This window comes from Arctopsyche grandis, chromosome 8 (assembly GCF_051622035.1).
Source record: "Arctopsyche grandis isolate Sample6627 chromosome 8, ASM5162203v2, whole genome shotgun sequence".
NCBI classification, from domain to species: Eukaryota; Metazoa; Arthropoda; class Insecta; order Trichoptera; family Hydropsychidae; genus Arctopsyche; species Arctopsyche grandis.
In genome coordinates, this window is record NC_135362.1 from 30,122,063 (window position 1) to 30,149,233 (window position 27,171).

A 27,171-nucleotide genomic window follows, 5' to 3' on the forward strand; every position below is an offset into this window, starting at 1 on the left:
AAAAAAACACAATTATAGTTTACTCGTGGGATTCTCCATGTGTGCTCATTTTCCGCGGAAAACGACAAGAATGAGGATCATACAATACGATTGTCGAGTTCGCGGAAAATCCTACATCCGGTCAATATGGTCTCGCTCGTTACGGCACTCGTTACGCCACCACAGTCAGTGTCATTGATGTAATCATCGAGGGATTTTAATCCGAAATGAATGTTGTGGTTAAAAAGGACGGCGAGGCTTCTTCTTCTTCCCACAAACCGGCTGCGAATTCTTTCCACGGACGGCCTTGACGTGACGCAACGCGTGCTGCGTCAGCGTGACGCAACATGCGTCACGCATCGAACTTCATTTCGCCAATTTCAGGTTGTCATCGAAAGCCGATGAAATTTAAAGATCTTTCTGGAAGGCGAATGCAACAGTGCACCGTGGCTCGGAAAATCTCACGTGACTTTTCGCACGAAAACTACCAGCTACTCGGAATCATCAGTCGACATCAATATTTACCTTGACCAATTAAGTGAACGACCAGATGACACATCTTTATATGCGAACTTCCCGAAAGTCGTTCGTCAGGTCGCCTTGGTAGTAGAAATGAACAATTCTCTCACGCAATTTAAATATTTTAAATAGCCTCGAATTGTTCCGGTCTTATAAGGGCATGTTCGTATTGAAAACAATCCTTACCGATACTTTAATAATAATGATTTTTTTTTTTTTTTGTAGATTAAATAACAATTTCCGCAAGGTCTGGGAATCTGTCCTGATCAACGGACCGAATGATAATGACGTGTGGCCGATACAAAAACGTTTGTATGTATATTCACGGTCACAAATCTTGATAGGTCAACATCCTGAGGTCAAAATCCTGATGGACCAAAAACGTTAATGATGCGAAAGTTTAAAGAATCATAGTCACAGTACGGAAAAGTCATACTATCAATAGGTTTATAATTAGAATCCAGTAATTTTTAATGTCTATTCATACTAGCACAGCACGTACCAGCAACAAAAGTATTCTTTGGTACATTTTATATGGAAGCATTCTTAACTAACGTGGCGTATATGTAACGGCAGCAGCCGACAAAATCTATTCTTATTATGCAGCAGTACATATCACTGCAACGTATCAAGCAAAACGGTTTTATTTGTGCTCTCGACATGACGTTATAGTAGCAAGTGCACGCGTACTAATAAAGGTGCGCATGCGCAGTATTGCTCTATGCGTCATATTGTGACAATATTGACTCGACGATACGACGCAAGCAATATTGCGCCGTATCGTCGCGTTTTATAATGTATCTATGTATGTATATGTAAGCCGATTTTGCCTTGCACTTTGTCAAAACAAAACGTGCGCTGCTGTATAGTATGAATAGAAACTGTAGCTTGCGTCAGCTGCTGTGCCGCGATGTTGCCGTTAACTGCTGGATAGTATGAATACACCTTAATGAGGACTAATTTGCCAAATCTTAACGTGAAATAATCTCAAAGCAAAGGGGTAGAAATAAATCGCGAATGACCCAATTTTGAAATTTAGGTATAGGTTCGCCCATTTATTAAACACAACTTATATGTATGATCAAACAAATTTTGCAGCATTTTTTAATTAGTGAAAATTGAGATGCCGAATAACTTGAATTTTCGCGAGAGGGCTAGGATGGGTTTGCCAATTTGTAAGAACCTTTTCAATGAAATCAGATAAATTGGCAAATTTATCTGATTTGACCTTGGAGTCACATATCCAAGATCTGACCAGCAGCATACGTTATAGAACCCGTGACCACACAATTGAAAGCATTACATGTCAACCATTGATATATGCTGCTGGTTGAAATGCCAAATTATAAAAAATAAATTTCGTAAGGATTTCTCAAACAAAATATTTATTTATTTATTTATTAGTTTAAGTTTGGACCATTGTGGCATTACAAGAATCCCTAATGCTCAAAAAAATAAATAATCAATGGTCTAAAAAATATAGTCAGATGAGAAAAATTAAAAAAATATATACACACAAAAAATACTTTTATACATAATAATAAAAAACAATAACATTTATGATAATAACAGATAAAGTGAAAATATCAAATAATAAAATACAAAGTAGGAAATGTCTTGAACCTACATATAACCAGCACCAATATATATGTAAGAACCAGCCGCAAATACAAAACATCCCTGTGAGGCCCAAATGAAAACGAGAAAATCAAAATTCCATACATACATCACATTCAATTATGAAAATAATGATGAGCGCAGTCTACCAGACAAATAGGTTAAAATAATATCCGATAACCAACGCTTACTGAGGTGGAAAATATCACATTCAGGCTCAACAGCAACGATTCCATTGAGAAGTCAGATAGCTATTGGAATAGGAGCCATCCGATAAAGAACTGTCCGAGCAGGAGGTACAACCATTAAATGATGATGTATACCACGCACATTAAGGACAACTGTTCGACAGCAACGACGGGCATTAAGAATCACCACGTAGAAACTGGAGAACAAAACGAATTAATGAAAAGTTTCTTCAAAGTTCAAAGGAATTAATTATGCCCAAAAGGAAAGCAGTGGGGTAGATATATGAATAATACACTCTTTGCTACATATGTATATAGGAAACGACGAAATGCTTTTTGCACTTTGCGATTTCATTTAGAAGTTGGATAGCTATTGGAATAGGAACCATCCGATAAAGAACTGTCCGAGCAGTAGGTACAACCATTAAATGATGATGTCTACCAAGCACAAAATTAATACAGACATGTGTTCGACAGCAACGACGGATAGATGTATTGATATATAGGAAACGAAGAAATGCTTTTTGCACTTTGCGATTTCATTTAGAAGTTGGATAGCTCTTAGAATAGGAGCCATCCGATAAAGAACTGTCCGAGCAGTAGGTACAACCATTAAATGAAGATGTCTACCAAGCACATAATTATTAGAGACAACTGTTCGACAGCAACGACAGATAGATGTATTGATATATAGGAAACGAAGAAATGCTTTTTGCACTTTGCGATTTCATTTAGAAGTTGGATAGCTCTTAGAATAGGAGCCATCCGATAAAGAACTGTCCAAGCAGGAGGTACAACCATTAAATGATGATGTCTACCACGCACGTACATAATTATTAGTGACATAAAGTACCAACTGCTCCAGCAACGACGGGCATTACCACGTAGAAGAATATAAAGATCAATACCGTTTGCAACATTTCTTTCAATATGAAGATAGTACTCACAGGATCTGAAACCGAAAACTCCGATTGCATATACTTACTATGTGTGGAAACGTTTAAGATGCAGACAAAAGAACAAGTAATCTATTTTCCACACAAAAACTAGATCTAAATATGTACGTGTGTATTGATTGATAGTCACCGTCTAGAAATGAGCTAATCCAGTGACGCTAAGTCGCTTTACATAGGAATATTATTCTATTAGCAGAGTCGCCCCAGTTTACATTGAATACTAGTTCAAGAGCTGATCTCGCCATTTAAAGGATTACGAGCCATGACCGCAGGCTAGAGAATACAACGTGTATTTATTGATGAGCCATCGATCTGTAATTGTGATATTATCTGCGTATATAAGATACGGATGGACAAGTAACAATAAAAAGCATGAGGTAGTAAAACTCGGGGCACACAACAAACAAGCGCGTTTAATCACTGTCCCGGATATAATCTTTTGTTGTTCGGACATTATTAAATTATCAATACGCTTTTTTATCCATTTCAAAGACGCACCGACAATACCATCATTATTTAGATATTCGATGATTTTTTTTGTTAATTTATTTATTTATTAACGAGAACGTCATCGTGAGCTTTCAAAAATTACAAATTATACCGTAACTTCTGGTTGTCGGGCGTTCGAACATCTGAAAGCTTATGTATTGTCGTACTTTACGTACATTTGTATGTGAGTTTTGTTGATTTATTCAATATTGAACGCTTCGTATTTGCCTGTGGGCGAATTGTTCAAGTATTAGGTAGGTATTGTAGAATGACAATAATTACCATACAATTTTCCGACAATAATTACATCAGCCGGAAGTTTCGTGCGTACATTGTAGTATGTATGTAGTCATAGTTTAAAATTCAGATTTAATCGTTGAACAGGTGTTTGTAAATCTTCTCGAATCGTTTATTTGTATCTGCATACGAATATTGGTATAATGTTATATAATCGAAACTCGTAAATTCTTATTTTTGTTTGTACTTAATTGAATAAAGCTATTCATCGATGCAATTATTTGTGCCATAAAAATATTTTAATTGCAATCTTAAAATATTATTCACGTCTGATGATAAAATTCGGAAACTTAATCGCATATTAAGCGTGGACGTCGATGCTGTATATATAAAAAAAAATTATAATGCAGAAATATTTTAATTTTAAACTTTTCGCACGGTCAATATGTACATATGTATATGTATGTAACCGGATTTATCAAAGAACTAAATTAGTTGACTAATTAATTAGGTATATAACTAATTCATCATCCAATAAGATAATATTGTAGAACTGTTTAAGAGAGAAGTGACAAATCAGTGTCGCATTTTTTTTATATTAAAAATTGATTTATACAACTTTTTCCTTATATATTCTGTGATTCAATAAAATGAATAATTACTTCACCGTATAATATGTCAACAATTCTTCAAGCATATTGACTTAAATAAATCTATATAGTAGTATATATAGCTCGGTGGTTACGGGAATGATAACCACCGAGAGATTCCCGGGTTCAAGCCCTGGGTTGAAGTGAATTTGTTCGGAGTATTTCTGCAGTGCTGCTGGTGTGACTTGAATATTTGTGACTCTAATATGTCAATAATTCTTCAGGACTATTGACATATATAAATCAAAAAGCCAGTAGTACATATATGTAGCTCGGTGGTTGTGCTAATACTAGCCACCGAGATGTTCCCGGGTTCAAGCCCTTGGTAGAACTTCATTGAAGTGAATTTATTTGGACTATTTCTGCAGTGCTGCTAATCAGGCTCGGATATTTGTGACTACAAACAAGTCTATGTAATATGTCAACAATTCTTCAAGATTATTGACCTATACATATAAATCAAATAGCCAGTAGTACATACATATACTATGTATATACGAGTATGTAGCTCGGTGGTTGCGTGAATGCTAACCACCGAGAGATTCCCGGGTTCAAGCCCTGGGTTGACCTCGATTGAAGTGAATTTGTTCGGTGTATTTCTGCATTTCTGCTGTTCAGACTTGGATATTTATGCTCCAAGTCTAATATGTTAACAATTCTTCAAGCATATTGACTTACATATAAATCAAATAGCCAGTCGTATATGTAGATATATGGTTGCGTGAATACTGACCACCAAGATGTTCTCGGGTTCAAGCCCTGGGTTGACCTCGATTGAAGTAAATTTGTTTGGAGTATTTCTGCAGTTCTGATGGTGAGACTTGGATATTTGTGACTCCAAGTTGATCGTTTCCTATCATAGTTTGCCAATTTGTCTGATTTCATTGTTGAAACGGTTCCTCATCAAATTAGCAAAAACCATCCTACACACTATTTCACCATTATTTAAATATGATTTAAAAAATATAATATATAATCTGTAAATTTATATATGTTTAATACCACAGGTAGGTATTGTTAGGGGCAATCTGAAACGGCATCATGGGGAAATATAAAACATTGGGTCCATCGGCTATGCCACCTTTTCTAAAGTATAAATAAATATACATATATACATAAATACATAAATACATAGGTACATATATGCATAGGTAGATAGAGTAAAAATAATGATGAGATTATTTCACCTTCAAAATTATTGATTGTATTAAACAATATGATCACGTTTTCAGACGTGAAAGGATGACTGCACACTCTATGTATACCAGGGGTTCACTGAAGAGTGTCACTGAGAACAGAGAAGCTTATAAAAAGCTTAGGGCGTAAACGTAACATGGTACACAGTTCCAAAAATCACCCCCTGGAGAGTTTTTAGTGATATTTTATCCATGTATTTTGCCTTGCTTGACAGTGATCGATAATGGTGAATCCCATATTTTAAGAAATGCAGGAGAAACATATGCACTTTGCACGTACAACTACACCCGATTTCGGTTTGGGTCACAGCGGTGGGTTTTCGTCCTTTTTATGACTCGTTTCATTTTAGGATTGGTTCGAAAATTACATTTTAGGACTCGTTTCATACGGATGTAAGTATTTTATAAATAATTTTTCAGCTTATTATTCAATAATGTATTTTGAATAAATTTATGTCAATTAACCTTTACTGTTTCCTGAAATGATTCGTTGTCGCTCAGAGCGTTATTTATTGTATATTCGTGAAATTATTTACGAATGTGTTTACATACATAGATTGTGAGTGAAATTCCTATTTTGGAAATATTTCGACAGAGTGAGTCACCTCAGAAAACTACTCGAAAAGCGGATTCGAACCTGCTTAAAAATATTGAATAAAAAACGATCACGATAAAGATCCGAGAGATGAAATTCCGATATTTTTGAGTCATACATTTACTCTGGCAGAAATGTCAATAATTTCGCTTCTCCGAATACGTATACATATAATATATATACAAACACACACTTGACGTCTAAATAAACACATAAGCGCATTACATAGTAGTATTTATTAATTAGCCAAAATGTTAATCGAATCAAAACACTATTTTTTTCCACCGTTCAATAGAGGTCAAACACACGCGACCTTAACAATTACATTGAACGAGAAATAAATAGTTGAGACAAATTTAACGAACGTCTGCAAAACACTCTTGAGAGGTTTTGTAATCGAATTTGGAGAATGTGAGGCCACCGATCGATCTGTCACTTTTGGTAAACATTTCACACGACTTTCAGAAACGCTGATCTTATGTAGAGTCAGCTGTTGTATTGTATTAGATCACGCTGCCAACTAAGGTCCTCAAGTTGCGTCACTTTTCAAACGCCGATTATAGTATGCTATTTTTTTTTTTTTTACATCATAATTACTATCTAGACGTGTTCTGTTCGAATCATCGCGAAAGTATGCCTTTGTTCATTATACACACGTTAATTACTGCTGGGTTGCTTTGGGCTCTGGTTGAAATTAAAGGTTTCGAAGGTTGGATAGTCATCAATATCGATGATAAGTATTCGCACTAAACGTGGGAGCTTTGCAAGTGTTGGCCACAGGGAAACAAAGTGGCTGAATAGTATTTTAGATCCGGGAACTTGTCGAGAACAAAGCCGAGGTGTGCTATTACGTACCAAAGGTTAGCACATGATTGATGATAATGCATGATAAAGAAAATTCCAGGTACGTTCAATTCGTATAATCTAAATGTTCATGCATCGGATTGATATCTGCATACAAAGTGTCGAATTTGTGGCGTTTTTTATATATCTATTTTAGAGATAAGTATCGTATTTCGATCAGTCTTGTCAGTTTTTTTGTTCAAAAGCTAGTTTTTTTTTTTTTTTTTTGTTTTGAGAAAGGCAAGTCTAAAATGGGTTTTTCAGTCATCGATAGTAAATAATGAAAAGTTTTTTAAGTGGACTTGTCAGATGAATTTAACCCAGATATGCCCAAAAGATTTTATTAAGTACGTATTATATAAAGATTTATACAAACAATATATAATACATAACTGTGTATATATTACTATAGGGTGGAAATTTCAATGGTCAGTTTTTTTCAATAAATAGTCAGTAGATTTAACGAAAATTAAGTGATAATAGTATACTATAAATATATAATTGAACGGTCAGTAAATCGCTTATTATTGTTAGTATTGATTGTCAGTTTTTTCAATAAATGGTCAGTATATTTAGTGATAATAGTATACTATGAAGATAAAAAAGAACGGTCAGTAAATCGTTTTTATTGTTAGTATTTTTCAATAAACAGACAGTAGTCTGTGACAAATACTTTAACTTACTATGTACATATATTATGTGGCGGTAATTTAAATTTGATTCGATCATCAATCGAAGTTACTGACCAAATAAATAAAAGCCTCATTATACAAAATTTTTCTAATATATAATTTAAAAGTATTTTAATTTGATTATAATTTTACAACCACTTGATATTTCAGGTCAAATTAAGTCTCATGACTAGCGGGAGATAAGATCACTTGAATGAAATTAATCGACTTAATTTTGATTGAATTTATACATCAGTACTTCATGATGATGATTAATTTTGTAAAAGAAAATGTTGAATCTGGCTCTTTAACTATCAGAAAAAAAGCATTATTATTACAGAAATTTTGGAAAAATTTCTTGGGCTTTGAAGCATCTTATGATTAAAATAAGGTCCAAATTAAAAATTAGGAAGTCGCATATATGAATTACATTGAAGATCAAAGGTAATATAAAAATGATGAGTCTTCGCGTAGTGCAGTTTTTTACTTTTTTAAATTTTCAGGGGTCGATTCATTCAAATTAAATTCAGCCTAAGACTTTTAATTTACATATTTAGATACAGGTTTTGGTATTAAATTTTTAGATCTGCGAAAATGATACATTTTATATTGAGTTCGGAAGATATATTTACATATATCTGTGGTATAAAAATTACATTTTACAGAAAATTTATTACGAACGCAATTAAAATAATACCATTATTTAAAACTAGTTTCGACTTAAGTTCATCGAAACGACAGTAGTTGAGTATTTTTTTCAGAATCGGTTCAAACCGGATCTCATCTCCGATTCTTAGACTCTCACTCAATAATACATAATGTATGCAGTAAATATTACTGTACAATCGTTCGACTTTTTTTCGTCCACCTTGAATAATTTGCATAGAGACACTTCGATGAAAACTATTAGTGTCGATTTTTCCATACGAATACCATTCGAGTTTGTGCAACTTCGTTACATTATTCATACAAGGGGTTGTTTCTCGACACACACACACACACTCAAAAAAGAAAATGGTCTCGAAAATCAACACTACCTTGAGCCGTTCGTTCCTCGCTATTCGTCAACGTATTAATGTGTATGAATATTGATCAAATGTCGAGGACGAATTTTTTCCAACCATTATTACTATTTATTTTGTTCTCCTCTCGAATCTCTCGAGATCGGCATTCCGAATTTGACATCCCTGATTTTTGCATACGTATAATATGTATGTACTTTCCGTATGTGCCCTATTGTTCAGTTGGCTTCCAAACGTGCGTATGTAAATATTATATACAAGTGGAGAGCTTTTGTCGGAGTATTTTTTGCACTATCATTTTGGCCGTGATTAATACATCATTATCGTGCCGGGTATGAATGTATGCATATGGAGATGTGCACGTATAATAATAATGATGATGATTTTTTTGTCGACAAGTTAGAAATATGTCTTTGTGGTGAGCAGACCGGACGTGCTGCATCGTGAATGACACAAGCTCCAATGCTAAAATGGTCGCAGTAAAATTATCATATCCATTATAATGCTGTGGTTTTTTTTTTACGTATACATATATTAGAGTTATTGAGGCATTGCATGAAATCGATTCTTTTCCGATTTTTCCTCTGACGTTCTCTTGTGTAATTTTTCTATTATAGTTTTTGAAAATAGGTAAAGTGTATTGCTATGAAGTAAGACATTTCTTCATGCTCTCCCCTCTCTGTGTGTGTATGAAATTTCTATTTTGCATGAAACTTGTAAATTAACTATTCATCGTTTATTTAAATGGCATATATGTATAAATACGAAACTTCAGTTTTACAGAAAAAAATGTGTTTTAAATAAAACTCGTACAGTAACGAGTTTCCTCCATTCGTAAATAGGTTTTTGAGCTCTTTTTCCTATTATGCTGTACATTAATATTAGAATAATATAATACTATGATTACTAACCAAATTAAATTAAATTGTAAAATAGAAAATTATCAGTAGATCAGTAGCTATTAAAATAGATATAAGATGTATTGTGAATCAATCAATTCGTTCAGGTCTCAAAGCTGGTTGATGGGATTTTCCCAACAGGTTGGCTGATCAATGGGCCTGCATTTCAGCTGCAGATTATTGCTGGAATTTTTCCTGTAATGCATCTAATAAACGTTTGACTTTCCCGGTTTGTGTTGACTCGATAATAAACTTACCACATACTTATAAACTTATTGGGTTATTTTTAGATTTCTCCTCATCACGCACACATTTCGTATTTGAATGGCATAATTTAATCAATGGTATGAATCAAGAATTATCATATTTATTATACTTAAAGTCAATGAAATTTTGCTTCTCAGAAAATATATTTGGATTTCCAGTTTCTCTCTAGAGAGAAATTGAGGAAAATTAATATAAGACACAAATATTCGATTTTCGTATGAAATTTTCTATAAAATGATCGTTGGTTTAGTTTTTATGTGATAAAAAATGGCCAATAGCATCTGAATGCGTTCAAAATGTAAAAGTAGTTTTGCATAATAGAAACAACCCACATAAGTAATTTTTGACATCCGCAAATTGACGAATCTTTTTTGCACAGTGTAAAAGCGACTCATAAAATTTAACGATAGTAAAAACAGCATATTGTTGCTACCATTGTCGAGTGTCGTACAAAAAAATTACAAGTCGCAGTCGTCAAAATCACTCATGTGGGTTGGTCCCATTTGGCAAAACCACGTGTGTAATTTATCGTTGAATTTCACTTGCTTTTTAAACACTGAAAATTTACATACATAAAAACAGCACTTCTTTTGTTTTTGAATTTGAATTATTTTCTTCGCATAAAAATCCACTTCTTTTGTTTTCGATTGGAACAGGTCTAAAGATGAAATCGACACAGCAAAATCTCGTTTTAGCGAACTTTCGGCTATATTGAAAATTACAATAGGGCCAAAAAATAACTCAGCTGTGGGGATATTTGAATCCTAATACAATTATAGTCGAACCGTTCTAGCAAGAGACACACTTAAAATGTACGTATATATTATTGCAATCACCCCCCACTCAACCCGCGATGGCCAATCACATTTCGTTTCAGTTTCGCATTTCATTTCGGTCAAGAAATACAACATTGGTCTGTAGAATTTGACTTATATTTTTTGTAGGTTTTGAGTTCGTGTTTTGTGTTTTGAAATATTTACATAAATAAAAATTTAATATAAAATATGTCAGGTGTTGATATTATTAATTTATTTATGGAATACGTATCATATATATAGGTACATAATAGCGCTATTCTGTGTGTCTACGATAGCGCTCGCCAATCAAGAAAAAACCTGTATACATATATACTGTTTGCTACCAATATTTCCTCTAGGAGAATAGTCTAACGAGCATTAAGCGCCATCTATTGAAAATTAATTTAATTAATTAATTAATTTTTCTATTATAATATTTATATGTACATAGGTAGTTAGGTAGATTTTACTTATTATACACCCTAAAGTTTTATACACCCTGATATTTTCATTGGGTCAAAAACCACCCGTTGAAATATCAATGAAATGAAATATTTTATATAATATTAATGAAAAATTTTATTTTTTAGACGATAAAAGTAATTGACAACGTCATGTTATGGACAGAAAAACTTACAGTAATATTATTAAAGACCTTGTATTGAATTATATAGTAATAACATTATATATTTAAATCTAATATATATAAATTCGAAAGAGACTGTAAGTTTTAATGTATATATGTATGTGAGGTTTGGTCGGAAGCCTCGAAAATAAATCAAAGTTTCTATGATGACGACATCGATATCGTTGAATATTATTATTTTTTCGATTCAAATAAATTTAATAAAAAAATAAATGAATGTTTTCTATTAGATTAGCCACGTTTTAGCTTTTTAAATTACAAACACTGAGTGAAGCCGGGAAAAAAAACTACTCTAATTAATATATAATTTCATAAAACCACTATTAATAAAAAAATAAAGGATATATTTTACGTCCCTACGATGTTTACCATGTGGTGCTCACTGTACATGGAATATTATATTTTTATTTGTATTTATTATTTTTTTGTCTCACTATACTGCTTTCTTGTTTATATATTATTCTATATGTGTGCCAAATTAGATAAATAAAAAACATTGCACAAATGCGACAGCATATAGACTAACAGCGACAGACTAACGCTGCACCGGATCGACTAAAACACTCACATGATTGGAATGGGTCTAAGCTCGAAATCAACACGGCCAAGTCTCGTTTCAGCTAGGGTTGCCAGATGGTATCCAAAAGGAGGACATGTCCTCCTTTTCCATGTTTTGTCCTCCCGTCCTCCCTTACCTACTGTAAGTCCTCCTTTTTACTTATTTATGATGATTTAGTTTCATGCATTGAGTTCTTGAGCATCAGAGGTGTAGAGATTGACGATGTTAAGCTACACGATCAATTTTGTAACTTGATTTCATTTCTTAAATCAAAATCAGATGAAGAAGAAGCATATTACGATTTGAAGTTGCACGAGCAATGGACAATCTACTTCAAAAGTGTTAAAAACATTGAATGTTTCTCAGAACTGCTCAAGATCTGCAAGTTTTATTTTTGTATAAGCGCACATAACGCAAATGTGGAAAGAGTTTTTTCACTGATTAATACTCAGTGGAGCAAAGAGAGGAATAGACTAAGTGTGCAGTCAGTTAAATCTTTAATCTTCAAATACATGATATGTGAAGATTTTTATAATTATTTGTTAAAAAACCAAGATCTTCTTTCCAAAATTGGCAGCTCAGCTAAATATGAATTAAAATAAAGTAAAATAATATAAAAAATTCGTTTAATTTCTGAATGTCCTCCTTTTTTACAGAAAATCCTCCATTTTAGACCCATCTGCCCTCCTTTATCAAATTATCACCATACTAACACACTTGTGAAGAGTCTCGGTGATTACAACAAAATGTCTATACCCTTCAGGTATAACACACAGATTACCTAAACACAATCTGCTTTAGGTCATCGACTTTAGAGAGTATTTAATTAATATTATGTATTAGATGTATTATGAACATTTATAAGGATTGTAAATAGGTTTTTGAGCTCTTTTTCCTATTATGCTTTAGATTAACATTAGAATAATATAATACTGTGATTAATAACCAAATTAAATTAAATTGTAAAATAGAAAATGATCAGTAGATCAGTAGCTATTAAAATAGATATAAGATGTATTGTGAACATAATTTCGTAATAATAAAAAGCATTTAAAAATCAAATTATCATCCGGCAACCCTAGTTTCAGCAAACTTTCGGCCATGTTGAAAATATGTAAGATTAGGGCCACGAAAATAATACGTAGATACATATATATATAAATCAGCAGTCATCCGAACCAAATCGCACGGGCGTGAACACGGGCTAATCTGAAAAATGGCCAGTTAATTGGCCCCCAAGAGCGAGGTAGCGAGTCGGTCGGGGAATCCCCATCATGCACGCATGTACGAGTGTGTATGTGTATGTGTATGTGGTAGAGGCGGCGGCAGTGTTGCCAACGGTGTGGTCGCCCCGAGAATGATTTAGTTGACCTCTGGTGTTACCCTGGAGCACGTAGGTCCGGGTGCGATAGCGTGGGTTGGTCCGCGCCGGCTATATAAAGTGAGGCTGCGCGTCCACTCGGTTCACTCCAGTCCGGGCCGCTGCCGCACGCAGCTCACGCGCACGCTCACGCATCACGCAGCGACACGCGTGAACGCGACTCGCGCCGACACCACAGTTTACTCTCAATAACGACCCACCCGCACGTGTGCTATCGTCGCGAACTTTTTTCAGTGAAAACGAAACGAATTTTTTTTTGTGCCATATCTATATATATATACATATATATATAAAAATCGAACTGTTTTTTTTTTTTTTTTAATATTTTGATTGTTATTGTGTGCTCGAACGAGTCGTTTTCAAGCCCTCTGTATAATCGAAAAAGTGAGTGTGTATTTTATATTGATTTTTTATTATGTACCTACTATGTAAAATTTTTCACGTTGTTTTTGACGGGTAGTTTTTTTTTATATACATACATACATATTTTGATTTGATTTTTAAATGCTTTTTATTATTACTAAATTATGTTCACAATTTACATATATTTTAATCGTTATTGATCTACTGATCATTTTTCTATTTTAAAATTTTTATTTTATTTTATTAGTAATCATAGTATTATATTATTTTAATGTTAATGTACAGCATAATAGGAAAAAGAAGTCAAAAACCTATTTACAATTCTTATAAATGCTCATAATACATAACAAATTCATAAGACTCTCTAAAGTCGACGATCTAAAGCAGATTGTGGTGTTTAGACCGAGACTCTTGACAAGTGTGTTAGTATGGTTATTAGTGATTCTGTCATAGAATCTACTGGTTAGTTTGTTAGTAATGTCTGTAACTACGGAATATTATTTATGACATGCATATGAGCGGGGCCGCCGAGAGGAATCCCGGGCCCTGGGAAATATTATAATTCTAGACCCTAAGACAAGCTAAAAAAAATCTTATAGATATATTTTTAATCCGCGAAAAATCTATCAGAACTATTAGACAAATTAGTGTTGTATGTATGTATATTATATATTGATTTTTTTTATGTAACTACTATATAGTATTTTTCGCGTTGTTTTTAACGGGTAGTTTTTACATACATATTATACATATGAGCCGTTATATTTGAAAGTGGCGGAAGTCCAATTTTCAGATCCAAAAATACTCATTCTGTTTGACTTAATTCACAAAATTTTATCACTTCTTTTAATTCGATATATCTATCTTGAATCTCGGAAAAGGATAACAGTATTGAAGGCAGGGCCAAAAATTAAAAGTATTACAGATTATTAAAAATTAACAGTATTACCTCGAGTAGCCCGGGCCCTAAAACTTAAATATTGTTAAGCGCAAAACATTATATTTAATGCTTTGCGAAATATTTCTTGAAATGAAGAAAGCTGAACTTATGCCACTTTCAAATATAACGGCTCATATATCAATCATGATCTCTTTTATTGTCTGTGCTCTTAAGTTTGCCATTATTTAGGTGCGATATGCCTTCTCAATGAGATAACAAACTATTTTGATTTGTTCTCCATTTCTTACTATGGGAACTTGTCAAAATTTATATTTTATACTTTTAAATTTAAATTGTCCTATTTTCATTATTATTTTTTTTATTAAATTTTGTACTCGTATTTCCGGCCATTTAGCCAACTTGTAAAGTCACTGGTCTAATTTTAATTTTTGAGATAAAAAAAAATCAAATTAAAACCATTTTATAATATAATGAAATTTATTAGGATATATCATAATATAAAATATAGGATTCATTATAATGCAAAATAATATATTAATAATATGAAAACTATGCCAAATATCGTCAGCTAGTCTCGTAGTTAAATTATTAGAAAAATGTGTTATTATTAAATTTAAATAGTGTTAAAATCCATCGCGAAATTGACTTCGCTGCTCGATGCAAATTTATCGTTGCTACAAACAGATAACGGGTGTTTTTTTTATGAATTGCAAATTCGATATGTACGCAATCATATGTAATTACTCATATACATACATACATATATATGATAATAATATTCCCAAGGAACTTTTTACTGTTATTAAATCAAATCTTGTTTAAACCAACCTTTCAGGAGTTGACTAATTATGTAGTTCGTAGTATGAAATTGAAAAATGAATTATTTGTCATACAAGTTTGATATTCGTTATGGCATACATAATTTGAGTGTATGAATCTTATTACATTTTTTACACCGTTCAACAATTGAGCTAATTAATTTTTTGCTCAAACATTTAACTCATAACAAGGGTTAACGTTCAGAGCTTTCGATTACCTTTCACCAATTAATTGCGTGCAAAAGTTTGTTATGTTTTTTTTTTCGTATTGAATTTATACGTTAATAATTTGTATTATGTAAACGTTTTGTATGAAGAAAAAAATCGTTATACTCCTTGAATGTAATTTGGATTAATTTCTCAGCTTTAATTGCTTTCTAATTTTTACGCTTCGCTTTATACATATGTACATACATATAATAATATGTAATGTTCACGTAAGTACTTCCACGTTTTAAAACTTGAACTTTGGCCACGGTTGAGCGCGTGAAAACACGGGAAATTCCGGAAAATCATTCCACCGAGCAATCGCATGCACTTTTTTCAAAGTCGAACATATATTAGTATAATCTTCAGCCGAAATATTACTACAAGTCGACCTTGAAGAATTAATTTTTGCAATAGATCGAGTCATTGTTGCTCTGTGGAATTTTTAGCATTCGCGAATATGTTGCCAAACTCGCGATAATGTGATGCTGAAAGCATTTCGCAATTAAAGGTCGTTCGGAATGACTCTTATTACCATAAAAATAAGTGATTTCTTTCATTTTTTACACATGTACTCATATAAATATATACAAAAAATTATACATATGTATATATGCATACATATGTATGCAGTCGTGGAAAAACTATCAATGGAACTTTCATGGTCCGGAAGTAGGACTATTATATCTAAATATTTGGGTTTAGAGTTTAATCACTTAAACGCCATAAGCGCACCGGTACGCGCTGCTTCATATTTAAGGCTATGACTCGAAATTAATTTTGGTTTCTTCACAGTGACATCTAAAAATATCCTGTGATACTAATGAAATTGGAAAAAGTCAATATTTTTCGTTAGTTTCTGATATATTGAGGTAGTATCAAGGGTTGGCACTAAACACACTTTTAACCAGCAGAATAGCTCGTTCTTTAAGCTTCTGCTTACCACCGAGAGGCGCTGAGTTCGATCCCATGAGCTGACCTCGATTGAAAAGAATTGTTCCGAGTATATCTGTAGTGCTGCTGGTTAAACTTGGATATTTGTGACTCCAGATCGATCGTTTCCTATCGGAGTTTGCCAATTTCTCTTATTTCATTGCTGAAACGGTTCCCGATTAAATCGGCTAAAAACCTTAATTAATTAATGAATTAATCCATATAGACATGTATGGATTTAAACTTGTACATAAGTTTTTACATATTGTACATAAATCAAATTCAGATATTGGTAACATAGTAGGTAGGAAGGTTTTTGCCAATTTGATGGAGGAACCGTTTCAACAATGAAATCAGATAAATTGGCAAGCTCTGATAGGAAACGATCAACTTGCAGTCACAAATATCCAAGTCTGACCAGCAGCATTAAAAATTAGCACGTGATCGAACCCGGTAACCTCTCGGTGCTGGCTATGAAGAAATTATTTAAGAACCAATGCTTTTAAATAATTTAAGCTTCTGCCTAACACCGAGAGGCGCCGGGCTCGATCCCATGAGCTGACCTCGATTGAAAAGAATTTTATTGAGTATATCTGTAGTGCTGCTGGTCAGAACTGGATATTTGTGACGTCAGGTCGATCGTTTCCAATCAGAGTTTGCCATTTTTCTCTGATTTCATTGTTGAAACGGTTCCCGATTAAAAATTGGCTAAAAGCCTTCCTACCTACTATGTCACCACTATTTGAGTATGATTAATGTACAATTCATAGATGTCTCGTTAATTTGCGAGTTTTCAGGGTCTCTTAATTCAGCGACTTGTATAATAAAAATGCTGTATTGTTTATAATTGGCCAGGAAGGTGCAGTGGGGTTTACCTGTAAGGCCTTCCTGGTATAAACTGTAATAAAATAAATAAAATGTGTACATATGTAAACGATTTCAATCGAAGAAAGTAGTACGTATGTGGAAAGGTTACGCCAAATATTTCAATCTTGTCAAAATTAATATTCATTGAAGACAAACGGCATACATATGGTCGACTTAGTCCATTTCGTAAATATGTGGCGGTAATATATATGCAAATATTTTCAATATAATACGTTAATATTCAATATAAAAAAGCAGATGATGCGATTGATTAATTAATTTATTTTTTGCTGGCCAAATTACATAGATGTTATCAACGTCAAATTGAACCATGTTCCATGGCCGGTATAAACTATTTTGAAAATTTTTTCGTATGGAATATTTCGAACCCGTTTGCGTAATGCGAAAAAAATCGACCGAAAAGTCGAAGAAAGCAATCAAAAACGTGGCGGCAGTTTTGTTTTAAATGTCTTCGGCGCCATTACCATAACCGCCATGACCTCCTTTTGACTCATCGATAGTTTTTTTTATATTTTTTTTTCACCGATCATAAGATGACTTGTTGACAATATCGCACAATGTAACTAACAAGACGTTGGTTGCATCACCGAGCAGCATCTTCGCGCGTTCGCCATTTACTACACACGTTATTTTGAATAAAATTCTCGTATGTTAGAATGATAATAATTTTCCAAAGACCGAAGATCCCGGAAGATGTTGTCCCGTTTGCGTTTTTGACATTCGCCCGCAAATGTAATATGCAAATATGTATGTCGTATACGTTACGCTGAAGAAGGGTCAAATGTTACGGCTCGACAGACGCAAATGTGACCAATAAACAACGTTCACACCTTATCAGATATTATAATATTATATCGCATCCGCATGTCTTCGTAATGTAAATAATATGCTTGTTATTTGTGTAAAGTCAATAAGTTACAGCTAATAGAGCAATTTGATATATTTTTAATCAATCATCTTATAATAGCATGTTATAAATACAATTAATATTTTTTGATTTTTAAATGCTTTTTATTATTGCTAAATTATGTTCACAATACATCTAACGTATAGATATTTTAATAGCTACTGATCTACTGATCATTTTCTATTTTAGTAATCATAGTATTATATTATTCTAATGTCAATGTACAGCATAATAGGAAAAATAGCTCAAAAACCAATTTGATTTTGATCTTTAAATGCTTTTTATTATTACTAAATTATGTTCACAATACATCTTATGTACATATATTTTAATAGCTACTGATCTACTAATCATTTTCTATTTTACAATTTAATTTAATTTGGTTAGTAATCATAGTATTATATTATTCCAATGTTAATCTACAGCATAATAGGAAAAAGAGCTCAAAAACCTATTTACAATCCTTATAAATGCTCATAATACATTTAATACATAATATTAATTAAAGACTCACTAAAGTCTACGATCTAAAGCAAATTGTGTTTAGGTAATTTGTGTTTTTACTTGAAGGGTATAGACATTTTGTTGTAATCACCGAGACTCTTCACAAGTGTGTTATTATGGTCATTAGTGATTCTGTCATAGAATCTACTGGTTATTTTGTGACTAACGGAATATTATTTACAATATATAAAGCATTACCTTTAGTCTTGAATCTCGTCATGTTCCTTATTACGACAACCGTTAATTGTTATTCATGGAATTATTTACAAATCACTGATTCTCAGTGAATTCACTTTTTATGCACCTAAAAATGATTTTAGAGTACACAAGCATGTTCTGTTTTCGCCTATTATTGCGAAATCTAGCATTCTTTTCAATACTCCGATATGCACAGACATGAGACTATTCATTATAGGGATCTCAAATCTGTGTATTCGAATACTTTTTATAAGAACATCTTTTTTTATTTTCAATCTACAGCACATTTGATTATATCCGATGTTCCAGGTTAGGGTTCTTTTATAATTTAATAATATCTTGACCTTTTTAAAACTTAATCGAAATAATTTAAAGGTACTATTCGATATTCAATATTCGAATATTTGGTAACCCTGCTATTCAACTATAAAACTGATCATACGGAAATCAACGTATTTAGAGTGACTTTTGGTCATTTTATTAGGCGTATTCAAAATATTGTTTGTCATCGGTGTCTTCTTATGTTATCTTATTCATTTTGTTTTTACAATGTTTTTTGTCATACATATATGTCATATGATTTTCTTTCGTGTACTGAAATGAAAAATACGATGTACTGAAATGGGTTTTTACCTGTATAAAATTAAATTAAATTAAAAATACATACATACATACGAATGTTCTTACGAACATTTTTTTAACAATTCTCGACCAAACTTTGCAAAATATCCTGTTGGCATAAATAAATGCAATAGAATTGATTATTTATGTGTAATTATTTTAAATTCAATATGTATTGCATTCTTTTGTTTCGTTTGTTTTTTATTTGAAAATTTCACCATTTCTTTTATTTGTTTGATTTCGGAAAAACTTTATCATTCAACATTTGCGTGAAACTTTACACTTTAAGATACGTATTAACATTTATAGTATATATTTTATTTTTATATTATTTACCCTTTCCTAGCCAATTAGAAACATCGATATACAATTTTTAGAATAATTTTGACAAAGCATCATAGACACATCTATGGATACATTTTTGATAAACTTATATTTTTGGAGCATTCTTTATATAAATCGTCAAATTTAGAGATACTGAAAAACTCGAAATTCGCAAGACATTTATGGGCAAATTTGTAACTGAAACGGGTAAAGATTATTCGTTGGAACCGTTTCAAAGAAAATCTTCGATCGACTTGGAGTCACAAACTAAGGTCTGACCAGCAGCAAGCAATGGGAACCCGTGACCACTATGTTCGAAAGCATATATGTATGCTAACCGCTAGTCTACGCTGCTTGTTTAATATTTTATCTTATGAAGTACTCTTTCAGCCTTAAACTTTTTCAATAATTACTCTCGATTTACATTAATGATTGTTTTCCTGCACAAAGACGTACATTTCCTTTCAGATTATATGATATTCTTTTCATAGTACAGACACTCTCACGATTTCAACTTTCATTTATGTATATATTTTCCAATAAAAAACCTAATCATACAAGTAATACAGGCACCTGAATACATTTAACTTTTCTGTTTACAACAGCTTATAGTGCGCTTGAATATATGCCCATAACGTCAACTAAAACAGTATTATTAATAGATTATTCTACAAATTTAAAAAGAAGCACAGTGGAACTTTTCGGCTAACAATTATTAAAATGATGTCACCTTTCAGTTAGAAACAGTCGATTTTTAAACATAGGGAACGTGCGGTTCGACTGGTTTTGTCACTTTTCGACCGGCTGAACGTTTATGCAAAATGTTAATCAGTTTCTTACCATACGAATCGATCATTAAATAATGCAAGTATGCCGGGTGAGCTCCGGCAACTTTTGCACGCAAAAAAAAAACCCCAAAAATAAATACATAAACACCTAACGACAGAACGTGTCGCATCTCAAAAGTAACTGCAAATTTTCCACGAACATTTGATAGACATCTCCTTGAACTTAAAACACGTACATACGCGTCAATATACAAACGATGATAACCATCTGACCCTGTGGATGTTGATCTGTACCATTGTATGTAGATTCAACCGTAGGTGCAGGTTCGACTGTCGTAAACTTGCACAATTGACACACAAGAACAACACAAAAAAAGTGTTAATACATATATTACAAGTGCACTTTGCTTCTATCGTTTACGGTTTACTATCCACACTGTGTAAAAATATCTTCGTTTAACATTTTAAATGGTCAATGAACATTTGAAAAACTTGTCTGGAATTATGTTGTAGTTTCATTGCAGTTAGTAATTTATTTATTTAAAAAAAAAAAGCTCATAAATATGTATGCTTTTTTGTATATCCTGTTTGTTGCAGAGGCGGATCTGCCGAGTAATGTCGTTTGAAATATATACATATATTTATTATAATAATAATAAAAAGCCATCACCGTGCGCTATGTATGGTATAATAAAAACGAAATTTTCTTCAACGATCAAAGTCAATGTCGCGACAAAGCGTTAAACTTTGCGGTAAAAAGGTTAAACTAATAACGCGGTTAAGAATTCAAGTTGCGGCGGCTGCTGCACGAAAAGGTCACATTTAAATTTCTTGTCTTTTTTAAATACATATGTAATATAATTCGTCAAGATTAAAATTACATAAATAAAAGGTTATGGATTCGACCTTGTTTTAATTGAAATAATCTACGAATAATACTGTAGCCAAAGGAATCGGGATTTTTTCATGTTTTCTCGTCTGCAATTATTCCTCGAATGTATGTACATATGTAATATAATTATCCGATGAACTGCGGATTTAGTCATTGAGCATAAGTGCATATTTGATTTAGAATGTTGTCAATCAATTAATGAGAACCGTGACCTCTGCGCCAATATTACATCATCGTTTGCATTTTGACGAGGAAAATTTCGAGTTTTTTCGTTAATTTTTTCTCTCTCTCTCTCTCTCTTTCACGCCGTCCGCTATTTTTGACGATTTATAGATGAGACTTTGGGTCAAATTATCTATTATTTACGCATAAATAATTCACGACGGTTCGTGCAACCGTTAAAATATGATAAAAATCGTAAATCAAGATCCGCTAATTTACGAGGCACGATTGTGCAATAAACACGTGTCCTAACAACAATATTCGATCGCACGTCTCATTGTCGTTTTATTTTTACGGAACATCCGGATCTAAATTTCGATGGAAAAAAAATCCCGCACTTGATGAAGACTCGTTTTTCCGTGGAAATTCGCCGGGCGAATAAATTACACGCATTCTTGATAACCAACGAATGCTCTTATGTTTGTTTGTGGTGTGTTCTTCGTTTGATTCATTAAAATTAATTTAAAGTGTTGTTTCTAACATTATTTTACATCGTCGTAATTTTATCTAATTGTCTAATTCGAGTGCCATTATAAATAATAGAGACGGTTAACTCGCGCGGTTTATTTTGTATTACGTGTTGTTGCTGTCGTTTAAGCCTTTTTAACTCCTTGAACATTGACATTTTCGATTAGTGTGTGTGTGTGTGTTTGAAAAACCCGGCCTCTAAATAAGTAGGCAACTGATTTAAATTGACAGAAGACGCATTTAATGTTGTGTTTAAAAACTCATCCTAATCTCGCATAATAAATTTTATCGCTGAGCGCATTTGCGTGTAAGATGTCCGTATTTTTTTTTTTTTTTTTGGTTTGTTGTTTATAAAAATTCACATTAATAAACGCGCATTGCTAATTTTACAAGTGTATTTATTTGAATTAACGAAACGCGCGTTTCTAATTGTTTGCTAGAGGGGGAGGAGTGGGGGAAAAACACCGGAAAATTGCCTATGATTTCGCAATTATTTTGTTATTTATTTATTTACTACAATTAACCTATAGTGACGTTACAGATAAACATACTCTTTCACTATATCTAAGCATAATTCAGCAACAACAAAATATAATCAAAAATATAACACTATATATAATTATTTATTTGCTATTATTTATTTAATAATAACAAATATAAAAATTAAGCCAGCAGTATGGCTTAATGGTAGCGTGTATGTTTAGCACCATGTGATCAGTGGGTTTGATCCGCCATACTGCTGGCTAGATTTGGGGGTATTTGTGACTCCAAATCAATCGTTTCTTATCAGAATTTGCCAATTTCATCCAATCATTGTTGAAACGGTTCCTGAAAATTGGCAAAAAATCATCTTTCCTGTTGTCACAAATCTTCTGTATTTATTGTGTGTTTAATTTGTAAAAATTGTGTACAAAATATAAATCCATAGACGTCTCAATGGATTAATTCTGTAATTAATTAATTAATTAATTGTTATTTCGTGTTCTTCGACTTCTGGAAACACAGTGATTTATGTAATAATAAAATGCTGATTATCTACTATTAAAACATTTTTACCGGATACAAATTTAGTCGAAAGTTTCCATATAAAATATATCACTAATTTTTCGCCTAATTTCTACCAACAAAATTAATATTTTAATACATACGTATTCGTATTAGGATGAGATTTGATTCGGTTGAATTATTAAATAAATATCAAACGCAACATGTTTGTAAAAAATCAACCCTTGTAACTTATAATATATTTAAAATCAATACCGCTGTGAAATGAGTATGTCGAATATTTCATTTATGTACATATATATTGTATGTTGGCTACATTTAAATTGTAGTGTTTATTTCGACATGTGATATTTCACACATAAAACGCGTCAGTGCAAAATAAAAAGACTCGTTCCAATGAGATACAATAAGCATCGTTATGTCGTAAAATTTAAAACTGCATAGATTCGAGTTATTGAAAATCAATTTTACGATGTCGTAAATAAATAGGCGAGGTTCGAAATGTGTGTCTTAATTTGTAGGGAAATCTTGGCGCTAATATTGGCGTTTTTGATAGTATTTGCTGTTTTATTTTGGAATTGTTGGTTTTTAAAATAACGTACATAAAAGTGCAGGGAAAGCTGTTTAAATTATAGTGTAACCGATTTAACAAACAAAAAAAATTAATAATTCAATCGAACAAAAAAGAAACAATATCCGCTATGATATTGCTTGGATTAATCCTCGTCCTCCTTTTTTTTTTAATCCTCTCACCATATAGGCTGATTCACTGCATAGTTCACGGAGCATATTAGAGTTTGGGTCTGTAATTCGGAGTAGCACTGAAATAAAATTCTATTTCCAAATATTTCTTTGGAGTATTAAGGGGAAGAATAAGAACAACCCTTCGATTTTATTGGCATTTAAATTTTCGGCGCCTGAATGTGATAGAGCTTTGCGTCATCAGTTACTTTTCCAACCTATTCCTGCGAAAACGTCTACTTTCAATGACTCGTCTCTTGTAAAGGCTATCCGGTTTCTTACTGTAATGGATGAACGTTTGGACCTGTTCAATTGTCATGTTGATGAGCTGGTCATTTTCATGAGATTCGTTTGAATGAGATGAATGATTGGTAATTTTTAATGTTATTTTCTTTTTTTTTTTTGTAAGACTTGTGTGACACTTTGGGGCAACCTGTCGGGTGAGATTGGTCATATTATTGTTATTATTATTATAAAATAATAAATAAACAAATAAATTAGGGACTCCTGTAATGTCCAAACTCAAACTTAAAATAAACAAAATGAAAAGCTTGTAATAAAAAAATCATTTTGATTTGGTTTGCTGTCTGTTTACGGTAATGCTTAAGAGGGCTGTACACCCGAAACCTTAATTTTGTTACCGTTCCTTTCTTCGATATATATATTGAGTGTATGTATATATTGAGTGAATGCGACAATATATATCAATATATATATTGAGTGAATGCGACAGTTGCGCTTCGACTAGATAAAACGTATTTTAAATTGACAAAATCGAGGTTTTGTATTCTCCTATTTTCTCCTCCAAAACTGGACCAATTTTTATAAAAATTTCATCATCGGTATGAGAAAGATACTTTCTGTGCATCTATCGGCGTATTTTTTTTAAAATCGACCGTTAAATAAGCACGCTGGACTCGTTTCGTGGGTGTAAAAAAGAGGCGATTTTATAGATGTTTGGCGGCTCCTAGCTCCTATAAAAAATAATAAATCAAAAAAATAAAACGATAGATGCACCCCAATGGTAGATATCCATAGCATATTAAAAAATAATTTCTCTAGTGCCATAATTGAGGAAGGGAGAAGTATAGTACGTTTGTATGGACAAGGCGCCACTGTTCAGCCCTCTTAATACTATCTATATATGTATGTATATATACATGGCCAGCAGTATGGCTTAATGTTAGATGTAATTAATTAATCGTTATTTCAGCTTCTGGAGATACAGTTATTTATGTAATAATAATAAAAAAATGCTGCATTGCTTGTAATTAATTGTCCGGGAAAGCGCATTGGGGTCTTCCTGTCGAGCCTTCCTGGTATATATCTATGTAAAAATAAATAATAAATATATGTATAATATATCTTTACACCGGGTTAACACGATGCGAATAGCTTGGACGTTCAAAACATTAAAAAATGGTTGGATCATCCGTTTCCACGCTGCGCGTAACGTCCAAGTTACTCATCCAAGCTACTCGCATCGTGTCAACCCGGTATTATATACATATATGACACCTACATACATACATATATTCTTTATCTACCCAAATATACAAAACGGTTATTCCATCATACTGATGATTGTTCTTACATACATACATATGTAACTACAATGCGCATGCGCAGTCTGTCGACTGACAATGACAATGCGCACTTTTTTATACGGTTTTCACGTTTTATCAAGTGTACGAATGCGTGCACCTGGTTTCCAGTGTTAAGCCTTCCTGGTATACATATGTACATATATCTATGTAAAAATAAACGGTCTCCGTGACGAGACAGAATGTTAAATTACAGAAGACGCAAATATCGGAAGGCAAAGATCGAAAGATCTTAAGTCGAAAGATCAAAAAAAATGGTGCATGGTAAACGGTACATACTCACTTAATTTGCGCGAGCAGGATACAACAGGAACAAGAGGAACAGGCTTTTCCTCCCGTATTAATGTGCGCGCGCAGAATCCTTGTTGTATCCTGCTCGCGCAAATTAAGTGAGTGTGTACGTGAGTATGTACCGTTTACCATGCACCATTTTTTTTCGATCTTTCGACTTGAGATCTTTCGATTTTCCATATTTGCCTTCCGATATTTGTGTTTCCTGTAATTTAGCATTCTGTCTCGTCACGTAGACCCAAAAATAAAATATACTTCATATATCGATCGTGCGAGAATCTGCTCATACATACATATCATCGACCAATTAAACAGAGACTATGCATAGCAATCAATCAGTTGCAAATTGATTCAAATGAGTCACGCTTCTGTCACTGTCCCGTCCCACCTGCTTTGTGCAACCCGGTAGTCCAGTTGGTCGAAACGTGTCGCCGGGGGGCTCTCCCAGACATTTCCAAACACCGATCATCATCATCGAGTTGTGCAAGCCTCCCTAGCACACAACCGAACCATCATGTGTGTGTGTGTGTGTTTTTTTTTCTATATATACATATGTATATATATTTTTTTTTTTACCGATGTGTGTATAAATGTGTTTTTTTTTCCCGCGCATTTTTCCGCATTGCCGGATCGGATCGGTCGAGGCGAGAGTGGTCCGTGTCGAAAGTCTCCGTTGCGTAAAAATTCAATCTTCTTCTATTTGTTCATATAAATATTATTTATCGGCCCCCGTGGAGCAACGGTCGCACAGCGGGACCGTTTCGCAACGGACGATTTCCGTTTTGGCCGAAATCGCACACAAAACGACCCAGAGACGCGCGTTTTGAATCGCCTTTCCCTCTCGTTCGGGTCGGTTTTTCTCGTGCCGCCTACGCTTTTCGCGTGTTTTTCGGTCATTAGCTACGCCTCTGGATTGATTATACACTGTGTTGTTGCAATTTTCGATTGAATTGTCGTACGGTGTTAAATTATGCCGTTCGATGTG

At 33.1% G+C, this 27,171-nt stretch overlaps 2 protein-coding genes across 2 annotated transcripts in view; both read left to right on the top strand.

Annotated features, from left to right (window-relative positions):
• LOC143916109 (uncharacterized) overlaps positions 1 to 27,171 on the top strand; it is a 373,187-nt gene that overhangs the window by 268,169 nt on the left and 77,847 nt on the right. The gene's annotated exons all lie outside the window — the stretch shown is intronic.
• LOC143915285 (uncharacterized) overlaps positions 13,597 to 27,171 on the top strand; it is a 45,096-nt gene continuing 31,521 nt past the window's right edge. The window contains exon 1 of the mRNA XM_077435845.1: positions 13,597 to 13,895. The gene's annotated coding sequence lies outside the window, so the exon portion shown is untranslated. The remainder of the gene's footprint in view (positions 13,896 to 27,171) is intronic.